The 15,581-nt window shown below is 41.6% G+C and overlaps 1 protein-coding gene across 2 annotated transcripts in view; it reads left to right on the forward strand.

The window, feature by feature from the left end:
* The first annotated feature begins 923 nt into the window (after positions 1-923).
* The window catches only part of LOC110529382 (apolipoprotein B-100), a 78,645-nt gene continuing 63,987 nt past the window's right edge, over positions 924-15,581 (forward strand). For both annotated transcript variants that reach the window (XM_090242574.1, XM_036984766.2), the window contains exon 1: positions 924-1,160. The gene's annotated coding sequence lies outside the window, so the exon portion shown is untranslated. The remainder of the gene's footprint in view (positions 1,161-15,581) is intronic.

Consider the following 15,581-nt stretch of genomic DNA (forward strand, 5'->3'; position numbering starts at 1 on the left):
AAATGTACATCATCTTGTGCATAAAAAGGGCTGTGGAGATGGGTAGCAATTCTTGTAGAGTAGTGATGCACCTGAGTATTGAATTTGAACAGTGATATTAAAGAAACACAGGTAAGATTCATTTTGAATTGGTATAAGAACACACAGACCTGAAGTTTGTTGATTACATTAATATTGAGGATTTCAAGGCGATGAGACTGGTGAGGAAATGTCTGAGTGAGTTGCCATCCTCACAAAACGCTTTGGAGTTATGTTACTGAGATCCAGACTGTATTGGGATCATAAATAAGGCAACACGCTGAAGAATGGCCTACATAGAAAAGCAAGCAGGATCACTTCCCAGGAACTTTACTCTATAATCCACAAGAGGGCGCTAAAAGCCAAATATATCACCTGTTACGTCATTGCATACATCTTGCTTGTCAAGCTTCAAGAGACACACAGCTGGGAAGGAGACTCGTACAGATGTGAACATGTTATTGGCAACCATGATGTGTCTGACACTTTACTTGAAGTGTTGCTCATGGTGTCATAAAGCGCATCCTAAAGCGTTTATAGTTATCTTCTATGAAAATCATTAATTTCATCAACATCTGAAGTTTCCGTTAACTTTGCAATCAGTAGACAACAGTAAACTAAGCTAATAGTATGTTAACATTTCATTCAGCAGACACTCTTATCCAGAGCGACTTACCCATTTATCTTAAAGACCCAATGCAGACGTTTTAATATCAATATCAAATCATTTCTGGGTAACAATTAAGCACCTTACTGTAAAAGTTTTCCATTAAAATTGAAAAAAAAAAGTTTTTTACCCCAAAACATTTTTGTCAAGCAAGAATTTTGCTAGGACTGTCTGGGAGTGGTCTGAATGGGGAGGGGGAAACTATTAACCAATATACCACCTGGTGATGTCACCAGGCAAGCCAAAACACCCACCCATGCAAACAGGCTGATTAGAAGGTCCTGTGTAGATTGTATGTTAAACCAGCAACTATCAGGAAATAACACCGATCACATTTTTTTCACACTTTTACAGTGTTAATTTCATCAGATGTTGTACAATATGAAACAAAACCAGGGAAAACAGATTTTTGATTGCACTGGGCCTTTAAAGTAGCTGGCTACATTAAGCGAGACAACTGCACATCACAGTCATAGTAAGCAAATGTTTTCTTAATACGTAGAGTGTAATTGTTCCATATAATCAGGTTAATAGAATTCAATTGCTGTTGTCACAGACTGAATGAATATTAGAGCAAACAGCCAATGTGTCTATTTGAGGTTACATTCTTTCAATCAAGAGTTACGTTATGTTCAGGGTTATCAGGACTTGTTTTTGTTATAGAAAGATAGGGCTCAGAGTAAGAAGAATGTAACATTATTGTTTGGTATGATCACTGGGTCAGAGTAAGAACATAACAAATAGACAGGAAACATTGTGAAATGCATAAACAGTATTGACCGAACATGGAGATCATGCATTACTATTGCATGTCTGTAAGGCATGAGACAGGTTAGCAAACCCACAGGACAAAGATTACAACATAAAATAAGCATCCAATTGTGGTTGGTATGTGATTGAGTTGTCTACAACTGTGAATTCAACTTGAAATAAGACCAAACATTGCAACCCTGATGTGTGGTTTAGATCTATAGGTTAAAATTAGATAAAAACTTGGATTGCATATTCAAACATATTAACTGATGTTTGAAGTCGAGTAGTTGAGAGAGTCCGGTACACCTTACGCTGAAGTTACCCTCATAATACTGGAATCGGTGTATATGAGCGTTGTAATGCCCAGGCTTTTGTGGTACAGAGGGTTAGGCGCTCGCCTCTGCATTGTAGAAGCTAGACTCAATCCGTTGCGGTGAAGATCTGTGCTCTAGCGTGATTGAAATTTAAAGGCAATGTACACATGTTCGTGGAGACTGTATTCACAGTTAACGCTGCATATGACGTCTCAATCGGAAATGACCTTTCAATTTCAATCGTGCTACAGCCCGGATCTTCAGTGCTACGGATTGAACCCTATGTCTGCCTCTGATAAACTTGTCTGGGTTAAAGATAGGTGATAAGATTGGAAGTCTGATCAATGCAGTAGTAGTCATATCTTAAAGAGGCACAGACTGACAACTGTACCCTACTTGTATGGTTTGCGGTGTGCACATGTAAATACTCTCACGTGTTTTCAAAGTGCGTGATTAACCAATAAGCACACATAACACCTATTTTAAAGTCCCTGCATTGGTTGCCTATCAGTTTTATAATTGATTTTCAAAGCACTATGTGGCCCTGCACTCAAAACTATGTCTGACATGCTTTTAAGATAAAGTGCCAGTCGATCCGTCAGTTCCTCTTAGTCCGTTAGTTCCGCCCTTTAGTTGTTCCAAAAATCAGAACCAAAAGTTTGGTGAGGCCTGCCAGAGGATCTGAGGGCCTCAGACACTGTAGACATTTTTAAGAATTTTAAGAATTTTTTATCTATTTTATTGATTTGATCCCATTTTAGTTAACTTATGTATTTTTATGCATTAGTCTCTCAGATTCACTGTTATTTTATTGTTTTGCAATTAAAATTAGTCTAATTTAGTTTTAAAATTTTTATGAAGCAGAGAGAAAAACAGTAGTGGACATTCAGCTGGTTTTCTAATTGCTGAATTATTTTGATTGACTTTCTTGAATGTGCAAAAGAAATGTGGACACATGTATCTTCTATATTGTATATCAAGACTCAGACATTGTCAGTGAAACAAACATCATTGGGGGGAGCATGGAAATGGGTGATAACTACCCAAGTACAACTGTGTAATGGTGCAGATCAGAATTTGTAGTACAGTACAGTAGCCTGATTGAGCCATGTCAATATGCTCCAAATAAAGATAAACATTTTCAAACTGATAGTTTTCCAATCCAAGTGGCTTTTTGTCTGCAGCCATACCTTCCCCCATTCCTCTGATGGCTTTCATCTGAAGATAAGTAGCTAGGTTCCCTCTGATGGCTTTCATCTGAAGATAAGTAGCTAGGTTCCCTCCGATGGCTTTCATCTGAAGATAAGTAGCTAGGTTCCCTCTGATGGCTTTCATCTGAAGATAAGTAGCTAGGTTCCCTCTGATGGCTTTCATCTGAAGATAAGTAGCTAGGTTCCCTCTGATGGCTTTCATCTGAAGATAAGTAGCTAGGTTCCCTCCGATGGCTTTCATCTGAAGATAAGTAGCTAGGTTCCCTCTGATGGCTTTCATCTGAAGATAAGTAGCTAGGTTCCCTCCGATGGCTTTCATCTGAAGATAAGTAGCTAGGTTTTTGCCTGATACCTGGATGGGCAATAGGGGGCACTTTTCCCTCTTAGTTAAGTAGACCCCAAACCCCTTCCCCTTCCCCTTGCAACCCAAAACCTTCACAGTCAACTTACCTATAATATCAATATCATACCTCCTCTGTTATGTGTATTTTTCTTGTTATGTTGTCATTGTGATAACTGGTCTAGTAAGAATATCATGATCTATACAAATACTATTCAATACTTGCTTTATTGGTCCATTTGCAGGGATATTCTTAATGTTTTGCAGTCCCAGTACCCAACCTGACACCCATCACAGACTGGGAGTAGCACAGGGAGTACTGTAGAGCAGCACACAACACCCATCACAGACTGGGAGCAGCACAGGGAGTACTGTAGAGCAGCACACAACACCCATCACAGACTGGGAGCAGCACAGGGAGTACTGTAGAGCAGCACACAACACCCATCACAGACTGGGAGCAGCACAGGGAGTACTGTAGAGCAGCACACAACACCCATCACAGACTGGGAGCAGCACAGGGACTAGTGTAGAGCAGCACACAACACCCATCACAGACTGGGAGTAGAACAGGGACTACTGTAGAGCAGCACACAACACCCATCACAGACTGGGAGTAGCACAGGGAGTACTGTAGAGCAGCACACAACACCCATCACAGACTGGGAGTAGCACAGGGACGACTGTAGAGCAGCACACAACACCCATCACAGACTGGGAGCAGCACAGGGACTAGTGTAGAGCAGCACACAACACCCATCACAGACTGGGAGCAGCACAGGGACTACTGTAGAGCAGCACACAACACCCATCACAGACTGGGAGTAGCACAGGGAGTACTGTAGAGCAGCACACAACACCCATTACAGACTGGGAGTAGCACAGGGAGGACTGTAGAGCAGCACACAACACCCATCACAGACTGGGAGTAGCACAGGGACTACTGTAGAGCAGCACACAACACCCATCACAGACTGGGAATAGCACAGGGACTACTGTAGAGCAGCACACAACACCCATCACAGACTGGGAGTAGCACAGGGAGTACTGTAGAGCAGCACAGGGACTACTGTAGAGCAGCACACAACACTCATCACAGACTGGGAGTAGCACAGGGAGTACTGTAGAGCAGCACACAACACCCATCACAGACTGGGAGTAGCACAGGGACTACTGTAGAGCAGCACACAACACCCATCACAGACTGGGAGTAGCACAGGGACTACTGTAGAGCAGCACACAACACTCATCACAGACTGGGAATAGCACAGGGACTACTGTAGAGCAGCACACAACACCCATCACAGACTGGGAGTAGCACAGGGACTACTGTAGAGCAGCACACAACACCCATCACAGACTGGGAGCAGCACAGGGAGGACTGTAGAGCAGCACAGGGAGGACTGTAGAGCAGCACACAACACCCATCACAGACTGGGAGCAGCACAGGGACTAGTGTAGAGCAGCACAGGGACTAGTGTAGAGCAGCACAGGGACTAGTGTAGAGCAGCACAGGGAGTACTGTAGAGCAGCACAGGGTGTACTGTAGAGCAGCACACAACACCCACCACAGACTGGGAGTAGCACAGGGACTAGTGTAGAGCAGCACACAACACCCACCACAGACTGGGAGTAGCACAGGGACTAGTGTAAAGCAGCACACAACACCCATCACAGACTGGGAGTAGCACAGGGAGTACTGTAGAGCAGCACAGGGACTAGTGTAGAGCAGCACACAACACCCATCACAGACTGGGAGTAGCACAGGGACTACTGTAGAGCAGCACACAACACCCATCACAGACTGGGAGTAGCACAGGGAGTACTGTAGAGCAGCACAGGGACTAGTGTAGAGCAGCACACAACACCCATCACAGACTGGGAGTAGCACAGGGACTACTGTAGAGAAGCACCACTGTATCAATTAGGGGTAACGTGCCTTGCTCATGGGCACAATGGCAGTAGGTAGTATATGGGATTTTGAAGCCGGTAAAACCTCTGACTGCCTTCTTAGTCCCTGCAGATTTCCCCCAATCATCTCAGTGATTCAAACCGGCAACCCTCCGGTTACCGGCCTGCATCTCTAATCTTGAGGCAATTTTGTTCATATCACTAAATTCTACAAAATATATTATTTCCCGTTCCCTAAACCTATAACTAGGCCAACAGTACTTTGCTACTACATGATTCTAGTCTAGTGTCACGACTCTTGACCATGAGACGACTCCTGGAACACTGTTATCAAGGAGTGATTTCCTGGGGCTTTCTTCCCTGCATGTGTCATGGCTGTGTGCACGGGAGATACACTGACTGAGCACATCAGCGAGAGAGCAAAGGTCGAATCCAACACAAATGTGCTGAACAAAGTCCAGTAATATGTTTCTAAACACTTCTACATTCATGTGGATGCTACCATGAACACAGATAATCATGAATGAATAATGTTGAGTGCCCCCCCCCTAATCTCCCCTGTTATTGGTAATGGTGAGAGGTTAGCATGTTTAGGGGAGTATGATATAAAATGCTAATCTCCCCTGTTATTGGTAATGGTGAGAGGTTACCATGTTTAGGGGAGTATGATATAAAATGCTAATCTCCCCTGTTATTGGTAATGGTGAGAGGTTACCATGTTTAGGGGAGTATGATATAAAATGCTAATCTCCCCTGTTATAGGTAATGGTGAGAGGTTACCATGTTTAGGGGAGTATGATATAAAATGCTAATCTCCCCTGTTATTGGTAATGGTGAGAGGTTACCATGTTTAGGGGAGTATGATATAAAATGCTAATCTCCCCTGTTATTGGTAATGGTGAGAGGTTAGCATGTTTAGGGGAGTATGATATAAAATGCTAATCTCCCCTGTTATAGGTAATGGTGAGAGGTTAGCATGTTCAGGGGAGTATGATATAAAATGCTAATCTCCCCTGTTATTGGTAATGTTGAGAGGTTAGCATGTTTAGGGGAGTATGATATAAAATGCTAATCTCCCCTGTTATTGGTAATGGTGAGAGGTTAGCATGTTTAGGGGAGTATGATATAAAATGCTAATCTCCCCTGTTATTGGTAATGGTGAGAGGTTAGCATGTTTAGGGGAGTATGATATAAAATGCTAATCTCCCCTGTTATTGGTAATGGTGAGAGGTTAGCATGTTTAGGGGAGTATGATATAAAATGCTAATCTCCCCTGTTATTGGTAATGGTGAGAGGTTAGCATGTTTAGGGGAGTATGATATAAAATGCTAATCTCCCCTGTTATTGGTAATGGTGAGAGGTTAGCATGTTTAGGGGAGTATGATATAAAATGCTAATCTCCCCTGTTATTGGTAATGGTGAGAGGTTAGCATGTTTAGGGGAGTATGATATAAAATGCTAATCTCCCCTGTTATTGGTAATGGTGAGAGGTTAGCATGTTTAGGGGAGTATGATATAAAATGCTAATCTCCCCTGTTATTGGTAATGGTGAGAGGTTAGCATGTTTAGGGGAGTATGATATAAAATGCTAATCTCCCCTGTTATAGGTAATGGTGAGAGGTTAGCATGTTTTGGGGGTATGATCGTTGTGCCTCTTTAACATTCTCACTCATTATTCATTTAGGATTATCTGTGTTCATGGTAGCATCCACATGAATATAGAAGTGTTAAGACACATATTCTATTCTTATTTACAATAAAAGTGACTCCATTACTGCATTATTTACCATTCATTTATTTTTGGCACAATATAAATGAATGGTACATTCATTAAATGCTAGGAATATGGGACCAAATACTAAACTTTTGACTACTTTAATAGTCATATAAGTGAATTTGTCCCAATACTTTTGGTTCCCTAAAATGGGGGGACTGTGTCCACTAAGTTCTAAACGGTTCACCTGATATGGATGAAAATACGCTCAAATGTAAGCTGACAGTCTGCACTTTAACCTCACAGTCATTGCATCATTTCAAACCCAAAGTGCTGGAGTACAGAGCCATAACAACAAATACTTCTGTACCTCACTGTATACCCATTGATTCTTGAAGAATATAACTTATAAATGTCGCATGAGCTTAGTTCAACTGTCATACCCGTCCAGAACCCCAAAATATAAGCTTGTTTTACTCTGTTGGTAAACATTGTAAATGTAAACACCCACTGTATAGCCTCAGAACTCTGTTAAAACTATCATTTTGATCTCATGGATGGTCAGTTCTTGCATCCATAGCTCTGTCTATGAATTTGAGAGTGGTTACATTTCTCCAGGCCCATGCCGCAGCTTTTTACCAAAACAGAGGCAGGGCGATACTTTGTTATTGTTTCAAACACAGATTGGCCCTTTTAATAGTTATTTTACCTCGAGAAGTTATATGAACACTTTTGACAGCAATTCACCATTTTGATATCTTAGACCTAGGTTGTCATGTTAGCAGGTTGGTATGTTAGCATCCAATTTGTTTTCACTGCTTTGCTATGCTACGCTAAAAAAACATTACAAAATAGCTTACAAATACTTTCATGTAACTTATATCACTCCAAATTCACTCCAAAATATTTGTTTATTAGTCTCAGAACTGTTTTCAACCATTATCAAAAGTTAGACATGATTTCTGTGTTACTTTCCGTACAGGCTCTACAGATAAAAAAAAAAATGAATACAAGTATGAAAACTTTAATTAAAAACATTGGAAGAAATTCTGTTTGAAAAACATGAATTCTATGATGATTACAAATCTTATGGATGGATGATGTGATGTAAATTTGGTTGAAGTATGTGTGAGCTATTTAAAAAATGTTTTTATGGAAATGCAGCGAAGTTGGAAGCGAACATTAGAAATAGCTAATATGACAAACTAGGAAGTTAAATTGGTGGATTGCTGTGACAAGTCATCAAAGTACTTCTCTTGAAGTAAGAAAACGACTAAAATTGGGAGGGAAAAAACCCAGAAAACCAATTCTATATTTGAGACATATTATTTTTTACAGTTCAACAAAGTACAGTTTCTAAACTAACCATTTCAATGTATTAATCTATTACCTTTACACACAAGGACAGTTTTGGTCACGTGTAAGGCAGTCTCAGACAGACCTTTTGAACTTCATGCTTTGCTTTCTCTGGGGCAGTGGCACTGATGTGATAACGTTAAGCCCTATGTAAATGTAATGGCTAATCCTCTAGTTTGCTATGATAAAGATACTTGATCATATGTCACTGACAGAGTTGGTCACAAAGGTTTTTCTTCATCAGTTACAGTAGAGGCCTGAATATATCTTTGAGAGGAGAAAAACGCAATCTAATCATTGATTAGAACAATAATAATAATATTATGTATTACATTTGTAAAAACGCTTTTCATTATACAAGAATAATCTCTAAGTGCATAAAATAAAATAAAAAAATTGTCAAATGTAAATGGTTAAAAAAAATATCACAACAAAATATTTCTAACCATATCATGAAAATAGAACAATTAGAAGGATAATAGGTGACTTGCACAAATGTTAGTAACTTTTTCTGGGCTAATAATGATTAAGGAAAGAGACTGAATACAGCATTGATCTCTCTCGTTGGCTGAAGAGGATTCTGGAAGCACTCCAGCAAAGAACATGGTGTACAATCTTAAACAAATCTTTCGTAATAAAGATTATGTAAGACACACTGAACTTAATATTGTATGGCACTGTATCTAGGACAGTGGGCAAAAGCTAGTATATTATAACATCATAAGTGAGATTTCATACAATATTGAGACCAAATCCTTATCTAATGCTGTTCAAGACCGTTTGTAACACTACATGATGTTACATCACTACACTTCTGCGAGCAGGCCTTTCTAATCGACCTGGCCCGGGGATCCTGGAAGGATATTGACCTCATCCCGTCAGTAGACGATGCCTGGTTGTTCTTCAAAAGTGCCTTCCTCACCATCCTTGCCTTTGGCAATGTCATTTACAAAATTGCCTCCAACCATCTACTCAGCAAATTGGATGCAGTCTATCACAGTGCCATCCGTTTTGTCACCAAAGCCCCATACACTACCCACCATTGCGACCTGTATGATCTCGTTGGCTGGTCCTCGCTACATATTCGTCCCCAAACCCACTGGTCATCTAAAAGTCTTTGCTAGGTAAAGATCCGCCTTATCTCAGCTCACTGGTCACCATAGCAACACCCACCCGTAGCACGCGCGCCAGCAGGTATATTTCACAGGTCATCCCCAAAGCTAATACCTCATTTGGCTGCCTTTCCCTCCAATTCTTTGCTGCCAATGACTGAAACGAATTGCAACAATCACTGAAGTTGGAGACTTACAGTTGAAGTCGGAAGTTTACATACACCTTAGCCAAATACATTTAAACTCAGTTTTTCACAATTCCTGAAAGGCGGAGGAGTTGCAATCTACTGCAGAGATAGCCTGCAAAGTTCTTTCATACTTTCCAGGTCTATACCCAAACAGTTCGAACTTCTAATTTTAAAAATGTATCTCTCCAGAAATAAGTCTCTCACTGTTGCCGCCTGTTACCGACCCCCCTCCGCTCCCAGCTGTGCCCTGGAAACCATATGTGAATTGATCGCCCCCCCATCAGAGTTCGTTCTGTTAGGTGACCTAAACTGGGATATGCTTAACACTCCGGCAGTCCTACAATCTAAGATAGATGCCCTCAATCTCACACAAATCATCAAGGAACCCACCAGGTACAACCCTAAATCCGTAAACATGGGCACCCTCATAGACGTTATCCTGACCAACTTGCCCTCCAAATACACCTCTGCTGTTTTCAATCAGGATCTCAGCAATCACTGCCTCATTGCCTGTATCCGCGATGGGTCCACGGTCAAACGACCACCCCTCATCACTGTCAAACGCTCCCTAAAACACTTCTGCGAGCAGGCCTTTCTAATCGAACTGGCCCGGGTATCCTGGAAAGATATTGACCTCATTCCGTCAGTCGAGGATGCCTGGTCATTCTTTAAAAGTAATTTCCTCACCATCTTAGATAAGCATGCCCCCTTTCAAAAAATGCAGAACTAAGAACAGATATAGCCCTTGGTTCATTCCAGACCTGACTGCCCTTGACCAGCACAAAAACATCCTGTGGCGTACTGCAATAGCATTGAATAGTCCCCGCGATTTGCAACTGTTTAGGGAAGTCAGGAATCAATACACGCAGTCAGTCAGGAAAGCAAAGCCTAGCTTTTTCAAGCAGAAATTTGCATCCTGTAGCTCTAACTCCAAAAAGTTTTGGGACACTGTAAAGTCCATGGAGAACAAGAGCACCTCCTCCCAGCTGCCCACTGCACTGAGGCTAGGTAACACGATGTCTACCGATAAATCCATGATAATGAAACATTTCAATAAGCATTTCTCTATGGCTGGCCATACCTTCCCCCTGGCTACTCCAACCCCAGCCAACAGCTCCGCGCCCCCCCCCCCCTACTTGCCCGAGCCTCCCCAGCTTCTCCTTCACCAAAATCCAGATAGCAGATGTTCTGAAAGAGCTGCAAAACCTGGACCCGTACAAATCAGCTGGGCTAGATAATCTGGACCCTCTCTTTCTAAAACTATCTGCCGCCATTGTTGCAACCCATATTACCAGTCTGTTCAACCTCTTTCATATCATCTGAGATCCCTAAAGATTGGCCGCGGTCATCCCCCTCTTCAAAGGGGGTGACACTCTAGACCCAAACTGCTATATACCTATATCTATCCTGCCCTGCCTCTCTAAAGTCTTCGAAAGCCAAGTTAATAAACAGTTCACTGACCATTTTGAATCCCACCGTACCTTCTCCGCTGTGCAATCCGGTTTCCGAGCCGGTCACTGGTGCACCTCGGCCACCCTCAAGGTACTAAACGATATCATAACCGCCATCAATAAAAGACAGTAGTACTGTGCAGCCGTCTTCATCGACCTGGCCAAGGCTTTCGACTCTGTCAATCACCGTATTCTTATCGGCAGACTCAATAGCCTTGGTTTCTCTAATGACTGCCTCGCCTAGTTCACCAACTACTTTGCAGACAGAGTTCAGTGTGTCAAATCGGAGGCCATGTTGTCCAGACCTCTGGCAGTCTCTGTGGGGGTGCCACAGGGTTCAATTCTCGGGCCGACTCTTTTCTCTGTACATATCAATGATGTTGCTCATGCTGCGCGCAATTCCCTGATCCACCTCTACGCAGACGACACCATTCTGTATACTTCTGGCCCTTCCTTGGACACTGTGCTAACTAACCTCCAAATGAGCGTCAATGCCATACAACACTCCTTCCGTGGCCTCCAACTGCTCTTAAACTCTAGTAAAACCAAATGCATGCTTTTCAACCATTCGCTGCCCGCACCCTCCCGCCCAACTAGCATCACCACCCTGGACGGTTCTGACCTAGAATATGTGGACAACTACAAATACCTAGGTGTCTGGCTAGACTGTAAACTCTCCTTCCAGACTCATATTAAAAATCTCCAATACAAAATCAAATCTAGAATGAGCTTTTTATTTCGCAACAAAGCCTCGTACACTCACGCCGCCAAACTTACCCTAGTAAAACTGACTATCCTGCCAATCCTTGACTTTGGCGATGTCATCTACAAAATAGTTTCCAATACTCTACTCAGCAAACTGGGTGTAGTCTATCACAGTGCCATTCATTTTGTTACCAAATCACCTTATACCACCCACCACTCCGACCTGTATGCTCTAGTCGGCTGGCCCTCGCTACATATTCGTCGCCAGACCCACTGGCTCCAGGTCATCTATAAGTCTATGCTAGGTAAAGCTCCGCCTTATCTCAGTTCACTGGTCACGATAACAACTAACCACCCGTAGCACACGTTCCAGCAGGTATATCTCACTCACTCCTTACAGTTCTCTAGTGCCAATGACTGGAACGAATTGCAAAAATCGCTAAAGCTGGAGACTTTTATTTCCATCACCAACTTTAAACATTAGCTATCTGAGCAGCTAACCAATCGCTGCAGCTGTACATAGTCCATCTGTAAATAGCCCACCCAATCTACCTACCTCATCCCCACACTGTTTTATTTACTTTTCTGCTCTTTTGCACACCAGTATCACTACTTGCACATCATCATCTGCTCATTTATCACTCCAGTGTTAATCTGCTAAATTGTAATTATTCGCTACTATGGCCTATTTATTGCCTACCTCATGCCTTTTGCACACACTGTATATAGACTTTCTTTTTTTTCTACTGTGTCATTGACTTTCTTATTGTGTTATTGGCTTGTTTATCGTTTATTCCATGTGTAACTCTGTCTTGTTGTCTGTGTCACACTGCTTTGCTTTATCTTGGCCAGGTCGCAGTTGTAAATGAGAACTTGTTCTCAACTAGCCTACCTGGTTAAATAAAAGTGAAATAGAAATAAAATAAATATGACATCACAGCAGAATGCATTCATCAGTGAGCTCATACACTCTATAAGCATAATGGTTTAAAGTCTGTCATAGTTGTATCAGAAATCCCAGGCCTAAGGCTAAAACACTAGGTCTGGGTTTTCTAAGCCAACTTCAAAAGGGGAGAAAAAACATATTCCGTGCAGGGTGCTCTTCAGACAGACAACTCTCCCAACAAATCACAAGTATAAAACACTGAAATATCACATTTACATACGTTTTCAGACCCTTTACTCAGTACTTCCTTGAAGCACCTTTGGCAGCGATTAAAGCCTTGATTCTTCTGTGGTATGATGCTACAAGCTTGGCACACCAGTATTTGGGGTGTTTCTCACATTCTTCTCTGCAGATCCTCTCAAGCTCTTTCAGGTTGGATGGGGAGCGTAGCTGCACAGCTATTTTCAGGTCTCTCCAGAGATGTTCGATCGGGTTCAAGTCCGGGCTCTGGCTGAGCCACTCAAGAACATTCAGAGACTTGTCCCGGAGCCACTTCTGTGTTACCTTGTCCTGTTGGAAGATGAACCTTCGCCCCAGTCAGAAGTCCTGAGCGTTCTGAAGCAGGTTTTCATCAAGGATCTCTCTGTACTTTGCTCCATTCATCTTCCAGCTCGATCGTCACTAGTCTCCTAGTCCCTGTCGCTGAAAAACATCGCCACAGCATAATGCCAAGGACAATTCCTTCAACCTCATGGCTTGATTTTTGCTCTGGCATGCACTGTCAACTGTGGGACCTTATATAGACAGGTGTGTGCCTTTCCAAATCATGTCCAATCAATTGAATTTACCACAGCTGGACTTCAATCAAGTTGTAGAAACATCTCAAGGATGATCAATGAAACAGGATGCACTTGAGCTTAATTGCGAGTCTCACAGCAAAGGGTCTGAATACTTATGTAAATTAGGTATTTCAAAAAAAAAAAAATGAAAAAATTCTAAAAGAAAAATCTAAAAGAAAATTGCGAACATTTCTAAAAACCTGTTTTCACTTTATCAATATGCGGTATTGTGTGTAGATTGATGAGAAGAAAAAAAATGTTTTAATCAATTTTACTTTCAGAATGCACTGTACATTAATTGAAAATATCCTCCACGATCTCCATATAGTTAGCATTTTTGTGTCCGGTGAAGATGTTTACACCAGGGCACAAGCGAATAAGGCTCTGGACGGATTTACTGCGCATCCATTTTTGACTATATCAATCGGATGTTCCTGTATGTGTATGTCAGAACATTGTTAATGTGGAAGGCAACAGGTCTGCCTAGGGAGACTAATGTCATTAGAGTTTTAATGCACCAGTCTACAGTAAAAATCCCTTTGTAGCATCTGCAGACATCCTGTCTAAATACACATGCAAAATCTGAGGTTTTTCGTTGTCTTTTGTTGAAGATAAAGTTTTACTCTATCTGTCAACTTGCCAAGCTGTAAAACAATGCCCTGAGGTCACCCCTTATGTTTTACAGCGATCTTAGTCCTGCAAAATCAGCATTTTAATTAGGAATATGTTTTCTTTTGGCTTCAAGTCAAATATGTCAGATTGTCCCCCCAAATGCAAAAAGCAATGCGTTTTGATGTTGTTTTTTCTAATGGCTCTACGTACTCCAGGTTTCTCAGACTGGAACTAAATCCTGCATTTGCATCTCACACATATTTTCACCAGAATAAGGAAGTAAAACTACTGCTGACAAAGGCCTGTGAGATGTAATGTATATAGGGGAAACAAAATCTACATGACTTATTATTATTTTAATTTGTATTTTATATTAACCCTCAAACTAATGGCATGGATGTGAGTGTTGTTTGTTTTATGATCAGTGATGATGACATGCTTGTTTTAAAGTGGTTGCTTGTGCTTCCCTGCATTTGAACACATTTTCGTATAGTTTACAACTAAACCTAATTGTCTTTGTTTTCTGATGAAATTATGGTAGCAAGCTATTATGGTAGCAAAAATGATAACCATTACATCTATCATCTTAACTGGCAAATGTTTATGGTTGGCTAACCAGCTAACCAGCCAACCAGTTAACCATTGATAACCCTAATATGAATAATTTGACTGGGCAAAAACTGGTTGAATCAACGTTGGTATCGGTGGGTATGAGCTCAGTGATATCGGTCGTTTGTATCAGTTCAGTGGTATCGGTGGGTTGCATCAGTTGAGTGGTAGCTGTCTCTCTAGCAACGTTCAGTAATGTTCTTCAGTACTGGTAAGAGTCTTCCTGAGCTGGCAGTTCACCAAAGCTCTCAAGATAAATGTAATGACCAATTGACCAAATAAATAAATGACATGCCTGTATCACAACAAGCAACAATCAAGCAATGCACGTGGACATGAAACATTGGGCTGCTGCTTCTACTTTGCTCATTTTGCAGTAATGCCTTGAATCCTATATATACTGAACAAAAATATCAACGAAACATGTAAAGTGTTGGTCCCATGTTTCATGAGCTGGAATAAAAGATCCCTGAAATGTTCCATTCGCACTAAAAGCTTATTTCTCTCAAATTTTGGGCACATATTTGTTTACATCTCTGTTAGTGAGCATTTATTATTTGCCAAGATAATCCATCCACCTGACAGGTGTGGCATATCAAGAAGTTGATTAAACCGCATGATCATTACACAGGTGCGTCTGAGGAACATAAAAGGCCACTCTAAAATGTGCAATTTTGTAACACCGCACAATGCCACAGATGTCTAAAGTTTTGAGGGCACATGCAATTGATATGCTGACTGCAGGAATGTCCACCAGAGCTGTTGCCAGAGAATTGAATGTTTATTTCTCTCCCATAAGCCGTCTCCAATGTAGTTTTTTCAAATGTATTTGGCAGTACATCGAACCGGCCTCACAACCGCAGACTATGTGTAACCACGCAGGCCCGGGACCCAC

Source organism: Oncorhynchus mykiss, chromosome 8 (genome assembly GCF_057628025.1).
Source record: "Oncorhynchus mykiss isolate SJ-2025 chromosome 8, ASM5762802v1, whole genome shotgun sequence".
Taxonomy (NCBI): Eukaryota; Metazoa; Chordata; class Actinopteri; order Salmoniformes; family Salmonidae; genus Oncorhynchus; species Oncorhynchus mykiss.